Source organism: Pinus tabuliformis, chromosome Q, assembly GCF_031772625.1.
Source record: "Pinus tabuliformis cultivar Carrire ecotype Pingquan chromosome Q, CPIR1, whole genome shotgun sequence".
Classification (NCBI taxonomy): Eukaryota; Viridiplantae; Streptophyta; class Pinopsida; order Pinales; family Pinaceae; genus Pinus; species Pinus tabuliformis.
This window is the reverse complement of record NC_142296.1, coordinates 631,664,668-631,680,664: the sequence shown is the minus strand read 5'-3', so window position 1 is coordinate 631,680,664 and position 15,997 is coordinate 631,664,668.

Below are 15,997 nucleotides of genomic sequence, written 5' to 3'. Positions count from 1 at the left end.
GCTTCCCTGATTCATTGGCAAGCAATTACTCGCAGGCCTCAAAATGCTCTCTCTAGCACCAAGCTATGTTGCGTTCGCCAGGGACTCGAGCTATTTACACTAAGCTCTGCACTAAGTCGAATGCATCAACCCACTTTAATCTTTATATCCCATAGAAGTTTGCTTAATATTTACTCATATGCTTGTGCATACCTAAGGTGGCCATGCGATCAAATATATTAATATTTTTAAATATAAATTTTTATATATTTTTTAATTGATTTTATATATAAATATAAAATAAAATAAAATTATAAAATACTAAATTAAAAGAATTAAATATCTTAAATTAGATATCCAAATAGTACTTTCTAGTTCATTCAAATATTTTAATAGTTTCACATTGAAATATATTCTTAATACAATTTTAAATTACTGTTATGTAAAAAAAAAATCAATCCAATTTTATATTAAAACAAAATTATATAGTTTTAATATAAGCTCCACTCCTCCACATTCTTTTTGATGTTTAAATATTTTTTATGGTATATTTCGATATTTATTATATTAAAACAAAATTATATACTTTTAATGTAAGCTCCACTCCTCCACATTCTTTTTGATGTTTAAATATTTCTGATGGTATATTTTGATATTTATTTTCATATAAATATTATGTAATTTAAAATGGAATTCAAACACAAATATAATCTAAAAATATTATATATTTCAGAATGTAATTCAAATACATAAATATCAAATATTTCAAACTGTATAATATAGTTCGAAATAGATATTATATTAATATATTTAATATAATGTTTAATGTAGTTTAAAAATAGATATCATACATAAATTAATGTCATTTTACATTTAAATATATTTTTCATATAAATATCAAATACTTCAAACGGTATAATATAATTCGAAATAGATATTATATTAATATTTTTAATATAATGTTTTAATCTAGTTTAAAAATAGATATCATACATAAATTAATATCATTTTACATTTAAATACATTTTTTCATACTAAAGTAATTTCATTTTTTCATAAAATGCTTTAATATACTTTTAAAATAAATGTATATATTTTAATACAATTTTAAAATAAATATATATATATTTTTATATAATTTTAAGTTTCTTTGAAGAAGACTACTTTGAAATCAAATATTTTTTTATATAATTTTAAAATATGTTTATATAAAATAATTTAGTATTAATGTAGTTTTACATTAAAAAAAATTATATTTGCATTGACAAGTGTTTTATAATTTTATATTAAAAAAATTATATTTGCATTGAAAAGTGTTTTATACGTAAATATTTGTTTATAAACACTTACATATAAGTTTAATTAAAAATAATAAAAATTTAAAAATAACATAAAGAGATAAAAATTTAAAAATAATATAAAGATAATATAAGGGAGACGTAGTGTCCATAAATGAGTGTAAACATTTAAATATTGACTCAATTAATAATAAAAAAGATAAAAATAATACAAATAATAAAATTAGTTAAAAAAATAAAAATAATATTATACTTTACTTCCATTTTTTTTTAATAAAATTATAAACAAAACAATAATAGAAAAATAAATGAAAGAAAATCATAGTATGATGACGATTAATGTCCATTAATACACTTATCACATTAAAATATATAACATGTAAATAGTGGCTATAAATTATAAATTAAGATCCATTTTACCATATAAATTTAATTAATAAGCACATAAAAACTCAATACTTACAATATAATATGATTTTTAACCATGGATTTTCAATCCCACTTTACCATGGATATTATTAGCTTGTAAATAAGATTTGATACAATACAATGGCTTATTAATACCACATACCCAAAAACCATAACTCATTTTACAATAAAAATATCTTTAGACATAGTTACCAGAGAATCCACAATAAAACTTATTTTCTGTCAACCGTTTCAAATCCTAATTGGGATCCATCATCAAGACTGCTTGGATGCTTGATAGAAGAACAGCTAAATTAAGGGAATTAAATAGTAATGAGGGGAGAAGATTAAAAGATGAGATGAATATGGGCTGTTTTAATATCAATTGTTTCAAATTATTATAAATTATTATTATATTAATCATTATTATAAAAATCTTTTAATTAATTTTAATATTATTAATAGTTAATTGATTTTAATGTAGTAGTTATTATTATAAATTTTAATTCATATAACCATTCAATATTAGTATAGTATTATTAATAGTATGTGAACTGTTTAATATCAGTATATATATTGGTATTAGTAATCTTAGTATTTTGTATTTAATATTTAATATATATATATATATATATATATCATATGTTAGTACAGTGTTTATTATAAAATAGTATGTGATAAATTTATTGTATAATGGTATTTAATGAATAATAATATTAATATAAGAGTGTTGTATTAAAATTAAAATTAAAATTAGTAAAATATATATATTAATTATTAATAATTTAAAATTTAAAATTTAAAATTTAAAAATTAAATTAATAATAAATATTTAATATTAATAATTTATAATTAATATCAAGACCTAATAATTAATGTAAATAATTAATAATTAATTACTATTAATATTAATTACTATTAATATTAATTAATAACATTAATCTTATAAATGTACCATACCGGTTTTGGAAAGCGAGGAGCGAGAGCGGAACTAGGGTTCTGCGAAATCCTTAACGGCGTCGACGGCTCTGAGCGAAAGACGCACAAAATCTGTAAGATTCCTCACTGCAGCGTGACAGGGCTGCAGGGTACTAGCAGGAGGCAATGGAACAGCCTCAGGGGGGGGCGTCAGAGCCCTCCCCTTCATAGCACACGCCTGAGCAAACTGTCATCTTTGGATCAGTGGATCAGGAAGTCCTGAACAAAGGGGAACATCAGCAAAATAGTGAAAAGGAGACAGGACATCAGAAAAACAAGGACAGCAATTCGCAAGAAAGACAAGAAACGCCAGATCAATGCCCGAAAATCTCCTCATCTACATGTCGACCAGTAGCCAAAGAACGGCCACGAATAGAGCTGCCCGGTGACATAATAGAAAGAAGAATAGAGTACATGATGGATCATGCCCTCATTGGGAAGTTCATAGGGTTTTGGCCGACTGAAAGAGCTTTATATGGTTGGATTGCGGCGAAATGGAAACCCAAAGGAGATGTTACTCTTCAGCTGGGGCCGAAAGGCTTCTTCACCGCAATTTTTTTCTGTATAGAGGACAAATATAGGGTCCTGGAAGGAGGGCCTTACTTTTTTAACGCAGAAGGACTATATCTGAGGGAATGGATTCCAAGATTCAACCCAGATAAAGAAGACCTCACTTGGGCCCCGGTATGGATCAGATTATACTCTCTTCCAGATGAATACTGGGAAGAAGACATTCTCAAGGGCATTGGAAATGGAGTGGGAACATACATCAGAGCGGCAGAAGAAACCAAATCGCGTAAGTATGTCTCCTATGCTCGTATCTGTGTTTTTATACGCCTGAATGAAGCTCTACCAGAGTCGATAACTCTTGCCCACAGAGACGAAGAATGGATCCAGCCGCTTGACTACGAACACGTGCCCTTTAGGTGCAGAAAATGCCATGCACTGGGGCATCTCTTCAGGGACTGCCCCCTAAATGCCAAAGTCAACACCCCTGCCCCTTCTGATAACCCATCCCAAGACGGCTTCACCAAAGTCACAAGCCGGAAGCGCTCGCATAAAAAGCCTCAGAATGGAACCAAACCCCAGCCTAACAGACCCCAAGATCCAGCTTCCAAGAACAGCTTTGATATACTTGCTCATACCCCTGAGGATCAACCTCTGACCTCTGAACCCATCCATTCGCGCCCTTCTTCTTCCTCCCACCCACCTCCCTTCGATTCCCCCTCCAAATCTCACACCCCCATCATCTCCCCCCCCCCATCATCTCCCCTTCTATCCTAAGCAAAAGTCAGAAAGAACCAGTGGAGATTCACAAGAACATGTAAGTTGATGGAAAGGAAGAACCACCCCAGGACTTAGAGAACAATATAGAAGATAGCAATCCAGTGCTGCCAATGGAAGAAGAGCCAGAGAGTATAGATCTAAATGGTCTAGACATTCTGGAACTAGAACAAGCATGTAAAAAACGAGCATATGATTCCATATCTGAGCTTCAACTCGACAAGCTCGAAGTGGTCATCTCAAGAGCCTTCCATCAACACCAACTCGGGATACAACCAGGTAGTCATTGGGATGGCAGCCTGCGCCCAAAGGATTCCAAAAAGAGGGGAAGGAAAATAGACCTCCAGCAAACCATCGAGGTTCGGAAAATCCTGGTTGATTAAGGCAGATATGCTAAGTTAACAAAGTACTACAGGCCCTCCAACAATAGTTGAACCATGAAGCTTGTATCCTGGAACTTAAGAGGGCTTAACAACCCAGGAAAACTTAGGATGTTAAAAAACATGATCAAAATGGAAAAGTCGCAGATGTGATTTCTCCAGGAAACCAAATGCAATAGTTCTACCCTAGGCAACATACTCTCAATAGCATGGCCAGGCTGTCGATCGGTTGTTGTAGACGCCTTGGGAGCCTCAGGAGGACTAGCCATATATGGAACACTCAAGCGGTAACTCTCACAGATTTTCATGCCTCTCATCACCTTATACAGGGAGCCTTCCATATATTGGGCACCAATATTCATGGCAATTTATCAAATGTATACTTTCCACAAGATACAGGCAGCAAGATCATGCTCCCTAACACTATAGAAGCTCTGAGCAATAACAGAAGACACCCACTTTGGATCATGGCAAGGGACTTTAATATGATCACCAACAGCGAGGAAAAGATAGGAGGGAGGATCAGAATGGAGCCGGAAGTTGCTCGCTTTAAGGACTTCATCCAAGCTGCGTCTCTAATCGATATGCCATTCTGCAATGGCACCTTCACCTGGAGCAACCGCAGAGCTGGCAAATCCCAAATTGCCTCCAAATTAGACCGCTTTCTCATCTCTGACAATTCGGTGCACTTAGGAGGAGATATCTCAGCAGAAATATTGGCACACACCGGGTCGGATCACTGACCGATTGCTTTACAATGGAGGAGACCATGGGGATTTGACAAAAAGACCCTTCCGCTTTGAGGGATTTTGGCTTTCGCGCCCTGCATTCAAGGATTTCGTCAAGACCACTTGGGCATCTTTCGTCCCCCCAGAAGGCGCAAAAATGTATCAATTTCAACAGAAGCTAAGATTTCTAAAAAATCAACTAAAAAGATGGAATAGGGAGACCTTTGGCAATATATTCAAGGCGCAACAAGAATTGAATCAAGAACTGGTGAATCTCCAACAAAAGATAATCACAGAAGGGCATACGGAAACCACTCTGGACGAGGAGCGCTCCTTCACAGTCAGCTGGAAGAAAGGAGAAAGCAGGAGGAAATCTATTGGAGGCAAAAATCAAGAGTCAGGTGGCTGAAGGAGGGGGAGCGCAACACCAAATTTTTCCACAGAACCACGGTGCAGAGAAGAATGCACAATACTATCCCCTTCATCCAGAATCAGACAGGGGAAAAAGTCGAGAAGCATGAGGAAATCGAAGAGGTTCTCCTAAATCACTTCCAACATGTCCACCGGGAACCAATAGATGACAGGCAACAGGCTATTGAGAAAATAATCAGAAATGTGCCTAAACTCATCACGGAGGATCACAATGAGCTTCTAATGCGACCTATTCTTCTGCAGGAAGTAGACGACGCAATGGCCCAGCTTAAAGAGGGCAAGGCCCCAGGCCCAGATGGATTCACCACCACGTTCTTCCATGCCTTTTGGGATATGATAAAGATGGAGGTTTGGCAGATTGTTGAGGAATCCAGAGCCATGCGCTGGCTCCTCCCCTCCCTCAACTCCACTTTTATCACTCTCATTCCCAAAGAGGAGAATTCCATCACCCCTGACAAGTTCAGGCCCATCGCTCTTTGTAACGTCATCTACAAAGTCATATCAAAAGTCATTGCAAACAGGCTAAAGCCCCTATTACCTCTGCTCATCTCTCCGGAACAGTCGGGGTACGTGGAGGGACGACAGATAATGGATGGCATCCTCCTCACGCACGAGATAATCCATTCCCTCAAGCACTCTAAACAAGCAGGTATGATTCTCAAACTGGATCTTTCTAAAGCTTTTGACAAGCTCAGTTGGACTTACATTCATCATATGTTAAAAGCTTTTGGATTTGGCTCCATTTGGATTCGCTGGATCATGAGCCTAATCACTTCCACTCACTTCTCTATCCTGGTGAATGGTATCCCCTCTCGTCCTTTCAAGCCATCCCGGGGTATCAGGCAAGGTGACCCCCTCTCCCCCTTCCTTTTTGTTCTGATGGCTGAAGGTCTTGGTAGACACATCAAACACGCCCTCCATTCCAAGCAGCTCAAAGGCATAACGGTCCACAATACCCCTGCCACCTCTCATCAGCAATTTGTTGATGATACCATGCTTTTTGGCTACCCTTCTGTCCATGAAGCCTCCCGCTTCAGATCTCTTCTCAACGACTTCTCAGAGGCTTCTGGCACCTATATCAACACCTCCAAGTCGCAGATATTCTTCTTTCATACTCCTCCTTCGGTTAAAGCTGTAGTCACCCGCATTCTTGGCTTCCCTTCTACCACCCTCCCCTCCAAATATCTTGGTGCTCCCCTCACTGCTTCCGCTATCAAGCAACCAGCATGGAGCTCTCTCTCAGAGAAGCTTGAGTCCCGCCTCAACCTTTGGACTTACAGATCTCTAAACCTCGCCAGTCGGGTGGTGCTCATCAAATCTGTTCTTCAAGCCATGCCTCTTTACCTCTTCTCCATTCTAGCAGCCCCTAAGTGGGTCCTAAAAAGAATAAGAAGCATACAGCGTGACTTTCTTTGGGGCAGCTCGGCTACAAATCGCAAATGGGCTCTGGTTAAATGGACTTCTGTTTGCATGCCTAAGGACAAGGGCGGCATTGGGCTAAGGGACCCAGAGCACAGTAACTCCATAATGAATGCTAAGATTTGGTGGCACTGGATCACTAACCCAGAAAAGCCATGGGTAAAAATATGGACAGCCAAATACGCTAACAACAGACCTCAAGAAGAGCTCATCAGGTTCATCCCCACTGAAAAAGGGTCGTTAATCTGGAATGCTGCCAAACAGCACTATCATTTAATTCAACAACACAGCTTCTGGGAGATCAGGAATGGCAGCACGGCAAGATTTTGGACAGACGCCTGGAACCAAATGCCTAGGCTTATTAATGTTCTTCCTCCATCCATGATTCCGGATAGGCAGGAGCAGCAACAGGATAAAATCCAGCACTTTTGGATGCAGGAGACGGAGCACGGGTACAGAAAATGGAGACAGAGTAATCAAATTCTTAGCAGAAGGAGCTAAAAAAAACGAAGCATAAGGCATTATGAAGATCACGACATTCTCAGATGGGGTTATCAACCCAAAGGATCCTTTACCACTTCTGAGGCCTACAAGCTGGTTTGCAACTTCCCCTCTCCCTCGGATCCTTTATGGAGCAAACTTTGGGAACTCGGATCATGGCCAAAAATTTCCTACTTCCTCTGGCTTGTAGGACATAAAAGAATCCTCACTTGGGATAAACTAAGGAGAAGAAGCTTCCAAGGCCCCTCTGTATGCTATAACTGCTTTCAAAGCGAAGAAACCCTTCAGCACCTCTTAGATACCTGTCCCTTAGCCAATCAGCTATGGGAAAAGGTGAGCTTCAGATGCCAAAAAAGATGCAGAGGGGACAATGACATCATCAATACCATAAGGCAATGGCCAAAAAACCCCTACAACTGTGAGATCCTCAACCACCTGTGGAAAATCATCCTGGGTATAGTCCTATGGAATATCTGGAAGGAAAGAAATAAACGCATCTTCAAAAACAAGAGCTCTCCTATTGAAGAAATTTGGAACAGGATACACGGGAATCTCAAAGAAACCATGTTGCTCCGAACTTGGACGAAGGAGGATCTCCCTTCAGCAGATAATGAGAAAAACATCCTTGACAATTGGCTTCTGCAACTGCCACAAGAAGGTTTCAAGCCTCGCCCTTCTAATAGCAACATCAAGGACAACAGCTGCTGGAAAGCCCCCCTATTAACTCCTTCAAACTCAACTTTGATGGGGCTTCCAAAGGCAATCCGGGAGCTGCTGGATTCGGAGGAATTCTGAGGAACCATGTTGGCACTCCTCTACAGATCTACTTTGGAAACATGGGGTGGGACACCAACAACTCCGCTGAACTAGAGGGCCTCTGGCAAGGTCTCTTACTAGCGGAAAATCTCTGTCTCCAACCCCTGATTGTGGAAGGGGATTCCTAGCTTCTCATCAATATGGCCACCCACATTCAGATGGTTTCCCAAGCCAGGAAAATTGCCACAAGCTGGAGATTATAAGCGAGGCTAAACATCATGGAACAGTATATGCGCAATAACAGAGCCATCTCCTTTAATCACATAAGAAGAGAGGGCAATAAGATAGCTGATCTCCTGGCCAATATTGGGGTAGAAAATGACCAGGTCCTTCTTTCAGGAACCATGGACATCATACAAAATCATCTCCAAGCCCAGGATTGTAAAAGCCTCATCCAAAAAGATGCAGACTCCCCGGATGCGGGTGTTCGCACGGCAGAGGAAAGGAGGCCACATGGCCAACATGTGCCGCCTCGAGGTGATATAAGGAAGGACACACAGAACGCCGCCGAGGTATTAAATACCGAGGCATTAGCTCAGAGTCTTCAATGAAACCTAAGGTGAACTGTAGCGGATGCAGAGCGCATTTATGGCACCCAAGGTTCAAGAGCATGTCGAGTTGGTTAAATCTGAGATGGGCATGGGGACGAACCATACTCAGAGTGAGAGGCTCGCTGCGCAGGCTGGTTTGGGCAATTTCCTCCTTCTGGCAGATGCTGTGGATGTTACAGGTGTTGCGGCTGCTAAGGAATATTTCGCGCTTGTCACCCCTGGCGATAGAGTTCCGGGTAACATTGTGTTATTGCCAAGAGGCGAGGAGAGAATACTTCGCTGTGTTGGGAGGAGACTCGAGCAGGGGCTTCCAGCGATTGAATCTCTGTTCTTCACCGCCAGCTCCTCTGCCAAAATGGTCAAGCCAAGGAAAAGAATGCCATGTAGACGCGGCTCTGGTCGAGGGAGCTCCTCACGCCATCCAGCAGCGGATTCCCACCACCATTGCTGCTGCTGCTACTGTCACAGAAGAGCCGGGGCTACCCACTTGCAGGCTTCCCAATTCATGGACGCGGGCGGCCCCAAATCAGAACCACCCTCCCTTCCAGCATTTGGCACTGCTGTTTTTACTCTTGGAAGCATTAGTGCTCACCTCTCCGTCCTATTCATTAAGGAAACTAAGGAAAATGAAGACGGTGAGGGCAGCAGGGCAACGCCATTCGCTGAACATCCGGCAATTATTGAGGAAAGAACGGGAGGAGCTCCGGAGCAGGCTCCCACCCAATCTCAGAAGCTGGAAGCGCCGTCCTCCAAGAACGTTGCAGAGGAAGAAGGGGAAGGCGTCCCTGAGTATTATGGATGGGTTCCAATCATTGAGGAGAAGCCTGAGGAGTAGCACTCCGCGGCAGGCTACGTCGACCATCTTTTTGTTCAGGTTCTGTTTAAGTCTTCTATCTCGTTCGCTATCTGTGTCTGGGTATGGGATAAGTCACATGTTTATGTCTGAGTTTTTAAGGTTCGTGTCCAGGTTTCTATATGCTTTGTTTCAGTCAGTTGGTCGCCCCTGCGAGGGCAGTTTTTGCTTCAAAGCCCCTGCGTGGGTGTTCATGGTCTGGAATGAAAACTATTATGTGTTTTGATGTACTGGTTGCAACTCCAGAGGGAAACGTCGCCCCTGTAAGGGCTATTTGGGAGTTGCAAGAAGCCAACCCACAGTGCCACAGTCGGCCTTGGGCAACATGTTTTTCTGTCTGTAATGTTTATCTGTACATAATATAATATAATAGCATAGTTTTACTGAGAAAAAAAAAACATTAATCTTATAAATATTTTAATTTTATAACATTTTTTTATTTAAATATAAACGCAAAAATATTATAATTACTTTTTAGTTATACCTAAACTCTCTATCCTCATTGTTACTAAAAATATTTGATGGATATTCTATAAAAATTAAATCAAGGTTTTAATAAAATTAAAAATGAGAAACTTTTTACATATAGGGAAGTGAAATTTATATAATATAAATAATATTGTTAAGAACCATCATAGATTCATCTTAATTAAAGATCTAGCAAATCATAAGAGTAATTGTTACTAAAAATATTTGATAAATATTCTATAGAAATTAAATCAAGGTTTTAATAAAATTAAAAATGAGAATTTTTTTACATATAAAAAAGTGAAATTTACATAATAATATTGTTAAGAGTAATAAAATCTCTGAAAGCTTAAATTTTTCTTCAAATTTGACACTAAAAAAGAAGTGCATATGAGAAATTTGATTTTTCGAGCAATTCCAAAATTAAAATCAATCTATGTTCATTTTAATATAGATTCTATATTATAACCATTCCATTAATATACTTTAACATTCAAATATATAATTTTTTTTTAGCATTATTATAATTTCACTTTTTCCTATATCATTTTAATATTATTTTAAAATAAGCATCGTATTAATAATTTTACATATAAAATTAAATATCCAAAAACACTATATAATTCAAAAACTAGTTCAAGTATATTAATAGTTTATCATTAACATATTTTTTTAATGTGGTTTCAAATTGCATTTATATAGAAAACTTTAACGTTAATTCAATTTTATATTTAAAAAATTTATATAGTTTTAATAGAAACTTCACTCTATTGCATTTTTTTTATAGTTTTAATATAAAGTTTAAATATTTTTGGTTATATATATTATTTTAATATTATTTTAAAATAAGCATCATATTAATAATTTTACATATAAAATTAAATATCTAAAAAACGCTATATAATTCAAAAACTAGTTCAAGTATATTAATAGTTTATCATTAACATATTTTTTTAATATGGTTTCAAATTGCATTTATATAAAAAAAATTAACGTTAATTCAATTTTATATTAAAAAAATTTATATGGTTTTAATAGAAGCTTCACTCTATTACATTTTTTTTATAGTTTTAATGTGAAGTTTAAATATTTTTGGTTATATACTTTAATATCAAATATACTGGGAACAAGTGATGGAACCAGCGATGGCGAACCCTAGAACCTCTGTCTCCGTGCCCTCGGCCGCCGTCGGCTCTTGGCATGCTCTGTGTGAGAAGGGGTTTGAGAGATCTAAGCTAAGACTTAAGGATTATCTCTCAGAAGCAGATCAGCAGCATGATTTAGCCATGTTCGCCGGCTTGAACCCCAGCAATGATGCCTCCATGCCTCATGCCGCCGCAGGGTTTCAGATTGTTCCGGCTGCGATGGGGACGGAGAGAACTGGGCAAAGACCAAAGGGCTTTCACTCAAATGCAGGCGTACAAGATTCCCAAGCCATCATCACAGGTGCTGCAGATCCAAAAGAACTTGTAATCCTCTTAGCCGAATACTCCCGGAAAGCCTGGACCCGGCCCCCTGTCTCCACGACGCGCCTATGTAGGCCCCTTTCGATGGCTGGAGCAGCGAACAAGATAGATCGTGCAGATCTGTTGGCTTGTCCTTTGTCCAGAGTTTCCAGAAACGAAGGAATGGCGTCTATCAGATGCACGCAGCCCCTGCCACCTAGACAATTGCGGGATCTGATAATTTATCAAGGCAGTTGCCTTTCCTCTCCACAGATCGATTGGGGAAAAAGGCTCTCGGGAACTTCCTCTTCCTTCCAGATTCAAATCAGGCTTCTTTCTGGCAAAACTATGCTTCATTGGGTTTGCCAGACGGATCTAGTGCGGAATCTCAAGCATGCATTGGACATCAAACTGGGGATCCCGTCTGCAGTTCAAAGGCTTCTCTTCGAAGGTAAACATCTTGAGGATCCCTTCCCCATTTCTTCTTACGGCATTGTGAAAGATGCATCTGTTATCTTAACCCTTCGGCTTCGAGGAGGAGCTGTGGGAGAGCCTTCTTCAGCTAAAGCTTTCTCGTATAAAAATGTTGTCCATGCCAAACAGTCTGAAAAGACAGATCCGCCATTGCAGTATTCACCCAAGCCTTTCTTGGTTGACAGAGTGGAGGAAGTCCCCTCAGTTGAGATCTCGTACCCTGATCTTGAAGACGAAACCCAGAAATTGGTTGAAAGGGCCATCATCTGCAGATTCAATGGGCTCTGGCCGCGCTCACAGGATCTGTATGACTGGATCAAAGATAATTGGACTGACCGCTGCAAGGTTTATTTCTGTGCAAAAGGATATTTCATAGTGCTGTTTGACGACCTCGAGCATTGCTACAATGCCCTCGACGAAGGACCTTGGTTCATGGGAGAAGCTGGCCTCTTCCTCACTCCATGGTTTCCAGACTTTGACCCAGCCACAGCAGTTATCACCAAAGCCCCGGTATGGATCAGACTTCCAAATCTCCCTATTCACCTGTGGCGCACAGAAGTATACAGGCAAATCGGCAATACCTTGGGTAGCTTTCTCACAGGAGACTACAAGAGAGAGAGGCAAGGGCTCTATACACATGCAAGAGTTTGTGTGGAGCTTGATTTAAGCAAGGGATTGCCAGAGTACATCAATCTCAAGATCAAGGACTTTATCTGGACCCAGTTTCTAGAGTACGAAAACACGGCCTTCAGATGCCGTCATTGTCACCTAACAGGGCATCTGCATCACTCTTGCCCAGCGCTGTCAGCAAGAGCGAAAAAGGGCCTCTTCTCTCACTCTAAGCCCAAGCGTTGGGCTCCTTGTCCTCAGCAGCCAGCTGGAAAATCCAGCTCCCCTTGTAAGGAGAAGGAGGAAAGAGAGCCAGAACCAGATCAGACGCAGCAGCCGATGGATCCGCCACCGATCAACATGGGGATCTCCCAGGTCTCAGCAATCTCCCAGAAACGTCCCCATGAGACTTCTTCCTCGGATTCAGAGAAGGAGTCCCCGATGATAGAGAACTCCAGTCTTCAAGTTGTTCTAGCCCATCCTCCCCAGGATGGCTGGACAAAAGTCAACAAAAAGAAAGGGAAAAAACATTGTGGAGCAGTCATTGCCCCGCTGGGGTAACAGCCTGACAGTTTGTCTTTGCTAGCGAATCTGTTGATGTAGTTGAGCTTGTTTCTTCCTCCGAGACCGAGGTTGATGATCCCATCATTTCCGGTCTGTCGGTCTTTTGTTTTTCCTGTAGCTCTGTGATTGTTTCTTTCTTCCGGGACCGAGGTTGATGATTCCATCATTTCCGGTCAGACGGTCTTTTGCCTCTCCAGATTGTACAATATTTTACTTAATAGATTTAGTCTTTTACCGAGAAAAATATCAAATATACTAATAGTTTCACAATTGATATATCAGTTTCAAAATACTTTTACATATAAATATAAAATAGGGATAAAGCTATATATCTAAAAAAAAATCTATATAATACAATATGTAATTCAAATACATAAATAAAATAATTTAATCCATATTTTAAAATAGACCTTACATTAATCTAGTTTTACATTTAAATATATTGTTTTCACATTAACATATTAATATAGTTTCATTCTAACATTTTAATATATATTTTAATACAATTTAATTATTTTTTTGTCTTCAATATATAATGTTCAAGGTTTATTTTGGTTTCAAGATTTTTTAATTATTTTTTGTCTTTAATATATAATGTTCAAGATTTATTTTGGTTTCAAGATTTCTTTTTCTTTTCCTCATGGATCAAATTATTTGGAAGTTTTTGTCATTTGATATTATTGAGTTAATATTTCATTAAGTTTCATTGTGAGTGTTGACAAGATTTCAAGTAGTTTGTAAACATTGGTGTGTTGTTTTGAAAAACCTTATTTTTTGTCTCATTGTAATGGATGTTCTATAAAAAAAAATTGGATTTCTCATTCCATCAACCCATACCGAAGAGAGCTAGTTTATTGGATCTTACCTCAATGATGAAGGCCACATATATTCTTTTATTTTCCTTTTAATTGATCCAAGACACTAAATTGAGTGTATAATTGGATCAATGATTAATTTTTCTAGCCCTACAAACTTCTCTCATTCAAATATTTACATGGGTGAATGGGCCTTCCTTTCTCTGTTAGAGAAAGTTAGTTAACGAAAATCAGGATTCTCTGAAGACATATTTACAAAGACATGCAATCACATTTTACATTGGCAACATCGTTGATATGGTCTTGAGGAAGACAGATGTTCCTTATGGTGTCACAACTCCCCCAAAGGAGGTTGTCTTCCATAAAGCAAAAGTGAATTGATTGTATTTAAACAAATATTATGATGATCATTACCCTACATATGGGTAAATTATCTATTGTTTACGTATTTTTTAAAATCTATAGGGTTTTTCATATATTCATGTCTCTTGCATAAGATGCATGTCATTGACATTGTACTAGTGTGGGGATGAATTCATCTTATGTTGATTTGGGTAGTGTGCAAGTAATCTTTCATATGAACTTCATCTATTTTTATTTCTTAATGGTCTATTTCATTTGTTACACAAAACATTGAGGTTGATGTTGTTCTTGTTGCAGATGATCGTAATGAACCTATCATAACCATGGATTCTCTTGAAAAAAACAAGACAACAACTATTTACCTTGACAAGATATCAATTTCAGCTACATTAATTGAGAAATATTTTGAGGATTACTTGAAAAAGACTTTGGAAAAAGATAAAATAGATATTATATTAATATTTTTAATATAATGTAGTTTAAAAATAAACATCATACATAAATTAATATCATTTTACATTTAAATATATCTTTTCATATTAACATAATTTATTTCATAAAATACTTTAATATAATTTTAAAATAAATGTATAAATTTTAATATAATTTTAAAATGATTACATTTAAATATATATTTTTTCATATTAACATAATTTATTTTTTCCATAAAATGCTTTAATATAATTTTAAAATAAATGTATAAATTTTAATATAATTTTAAAATAAATATATATATTTTTATATCATTTTAAGTTCCTTCGAAGTATATTACTTTGAAATTAAATATTTTTTTATATAATTTTAAATTATTTTTATATAATTTTAAATTATTTTTATATAAAACAATTTTATATTAATATAGTTATATATTTCAAAAATTTATATTTACACTCAAAGGTGTTTTATAGTTTAGTATGGAACGATATTGTAGTAATGTAAATATTTATTTATAAAGGTTTGCATATAAGTTTAATTAAAAATAATAAAATTTTATTTTATAAGTTTAATTAAAAATAATATAGAGGGATAAAAATTTAAAAATAATATAGAGCGCAGTATGAGGGAGATGTTGTGTCCATAAATAAGTGTAAACATTTAAATATTGACTTAATTAATAATAAAGAAGATAAAAATAATAGAAATAATAAAATTTGTTTAAAAAATAAAAATAATATTATATTGTACTTTCATTTTTATTAATAAAATTATGAAGAAAAAAAATAATAGAGAAATAAATGAAAGAAAATCATAATATGATGACGATTAATGTCCACTAATACACATATCACATTAAAATATATAACATGTAAATAGTGGCTTTAAATTATAAATTAAGATTACCCCCGATCGGGGTGTGTGCCCAAGGACGTATGTCAGAGATGGTTGCCAAGCCAACTAAGGGATGGGTACTATCCACCGCATCCCACACACTCATGGTGATGGGTGCGGTGACCTCCCACATGACAATGGACATAGGGCAATGGAGAAGTGGCAGTGAGTGCCAGGGTAGTGACGGAGGTGGGAAGGACAGGACAGGAGGGGTGATAGGACAGAGAATGGAGGAAGTGGATTATGAAGGCAGGCAGGGTGGTGGAATGAGTAGAGTTGCTATGGGGAGGCCGAGAAACAATG